This window comes from Schistocerca gregaria, chromosome 2, assembly GCF_023897955.1.
Source record: "Schistocerca gregaria isolate iqSchGreg1 chromosome 2, iqSchGreg1.2, whole genome shotgun sequence".
In the NCBI taxonomy this organism is placed as follows: domain Eukaryota; kingdom Metazoa; phylum Arthropoda; class Insecta; order Orthoptera; family Acrididae; genus Schistocerca; species Schistocerca gregaria.
In genome coordinates, this window is record NC_064921.1 from 323,484,252 (window position 1) to 323,487,098 (window position 2,847).

At 44.4% G+C, this 2,847-nt stretch overlaps 1 pseudogene; it reads left to right on the forward strand.

Moving 5' to 3' along the window:
• The first annotated feature begins 1,004 nt into the window (after positions 1-1,004).
• LOC126337369 (5S ribosomal RNA) lies at positions 1,005-1,122 on the forward strand (annotated as a pseudogene).
• The last annotated feature ends 1,725 nt before the right edge of the window (positions 1,123-2,847 follow it).

Here is a 2,847-nt window from a genome sequence, read left to right on the forward strand (position 1 = left end):
GAATCAAAGTGCCAGGAAAGAGTGCCATGCAACGCTCAGTCCGAAAATGGCCTCAGACAGAATATGTTTTGAACAAGTGCAAAACGTTCCGAAACGTGGCCGCACCAGACAATGTGTTGCAGTTCACCATAAAATGCTTCAGAGTCCTACTAAATCGAACCGACACCCTTCTCAAGAGCCGGCATATCACGTCGAACAAGCTCCTCAGCGCCTCCAGTTTGGTGAGTGGCTATTCACTGACAACATTGGTTACCTTGGACACGGATCTGTTCTTTATGTCTGATAAAGCTTGGTTTCACCTGAGCGGTTATGTCAGTTCACAGAATCACAGGTTGTGGGCAGCAGAGAATCCGCATAACTTCCACGAAACACCATTGCATGATCAGTAGGTTGGGGTTTGGTGTGCAATGTCTGCAAGCCGCGTTATTTGTCCCATCTTCTTTCATCAGATACCGACTTTGGCGCATTACATTGCCAACATTTTGAAACCATTTGTGGCAGCGTTAACGGAGGAGGAAACGACCTACAGTTATTTCAACAGAACGGAGCAACTGCCCACACAGCTGGCCGAACCTTAGAGCATATTTACACAATCGTCGTGCCTGACAGCGGTCGGTCTGGTCGCGGTCCAAGCTGGTCACACAGGTCACCTAATCTGTCAGTGGGTGATTATTTTGTCTGGAGAGCCCTAGAGTCTAAGGTGTATCGCGACTACCCTCTTTGTCTTAGAGAATTGGAGCAGCATTTTGAATGAGACTGGAGCAATTCCAGTAATCCAGCTTTGATAGACCTTCAGCAACTTGCCGAGAGATGAATGGTGGTCACTTCAAACAGCTGCTATAGCCAGGTTAGTACTGCATTTTCCTTTCCTTTCCTGTGCTTCTTTGTACTCTGGAACACTGTTCTCCTGATCACTTTAATTTGCCCCACCCTGTATCTTTAAATTTTTCATCAGAGGATGCAAAACGGGTCATTTTGAATTTTTGAGAACTTTAGTTAAACGGGCCGCCGGCCATGCCACGGTTGTAACACCGGTTCCCGTCAGATCACCGAAGTTAAGCGCTATCGGGCTGGGCTAGCACTTGGATGGGTGACCATCCGGTCTGCCGAGAGCTGTTGGCAAGAGGGGTGCACTCAGCCCTTGTGAGGCAAACTGAGGAGTTACTTGATTGAGGAGTAGCGGCTCCGATTTCGGAAACTGACATACGGCCGGGAGAGCGGTGTGCTGAACACATGCCCGTCCATATCCGCATCCACTGACATCTGTGGATGAGGATGACACGGCAGTCGGTCGGTACCGTTGGACCTTGATGGCCTATCCGGGAGGAGAGGATAGTTAAATGGTGTTTTATGCCGATAAGTCACTTCCACAAAAAAGGGACATTTTGGCGTCCCGTTGTACCTGAAAATAGACGAGACAGAGACCCAAAAAAATAAACTGTCCCGGCTAATATGGGACGTCCGGTCACCTTGACGTAAGTAATATCGATGAAACAGTTATTAATCATTTCGCATAAAATTCGAAATACTGGTTGTAGGAATGAAGTAATCTGCCTCCTAAACCGAGACCTTTTAAGTTGCAAAGTGTTTGCTTGTGAGTTGGCGATGATAACGTACGCGTATATGAAATCGACTGCGATTAGAAAGGCAGAGATGTGATGACAAACAGCTGTAGCGTACCCAAGATCTTTTAGTTATACAGAAATAAGAATAACAACTGACTGATAGCAGTTCGTGCACAGTACGTTTACCTACAATGTGCTTGTTCAAGCCTTCTATTCTGTTCACTGCTATCGTGTTGATTTGCGACCTCAGATGTCAGTAGTCACAAACAGCCGTCGGTTACATCAATCGTGATTCATTTTCGATATATGCATTGTCACTGTGCGGCGTGTGTATTTCGCACAACTTAAGGCCCTAAAGTAAATGCGAAAGTGGGCATAAATTTTTTAAGACTACTATCACCCTGCTAAGAAAACCTAGTACTCCACGTTAATAGGCAGTGTGTGAATGTATACACACATGGATGCCACAGGATCCACATCGTGTGAACAGACTTCATCGTTCCCTCCAATGATCAACTGTTAATCACTTTCGTATTTTGATTGAGGTACGGAAGATCACAGCTGCTTTGCACGTTAGCAGAGTCGACGACCGTGAGTTCCAAAGATTCGTTGTGGTGACAGACTGATAAGTAGCGTAGATTGCAGTCTACTTTAAGTTAAGACACTACGTTGTTAGTTGACAGTTAATTTCATTCTAAAGACTCCCAGTTTCCATACCGGAAATTGGTGATTTTGTTTCTGCATTCTATTAGTTGTAGCTCTTAGTATTTTATTGTTATTAGGGATTTGTGATAAAAGCAAACTTCATATGTATAGAATACCAGCTTACGGATCTCCAGAAGAAGCATTTTAAGAAGGAAATAAGCACATACACAAAACAAAATGGGTATGCCTCTGATTTCAAGCTTTCCTGCTGTGTTGATGTTTTTGTGTTTTTACGTTTATGTGTTGCTTGTGTGCCAGAAAGTGTTGCAGACCTATTTGAGCTCTGCCGTTGTGACCGTCGAGTTCTGTTTTTGCTGATCTTCTGTAGAACTCACTGCATAGTTTCATTTGCGTGTTTCATAACAAACCGTCACTGTGCAAGCTGTGACGACAATATTCTGCTGCTGAGTCTGGTAGTGACTTGCCATCTCAGTTACTGCTTAACAAAAGGTAGACATGAACGAAATCGTGTAATTCTTCAACAGCTAAGCCAGTATTACGTTCTTTGTTGCACTAGTTTCTAAAACATAACAGGTCTCATAACATATTCGAGCCATTTCAGAGCTGGACCCTGTAT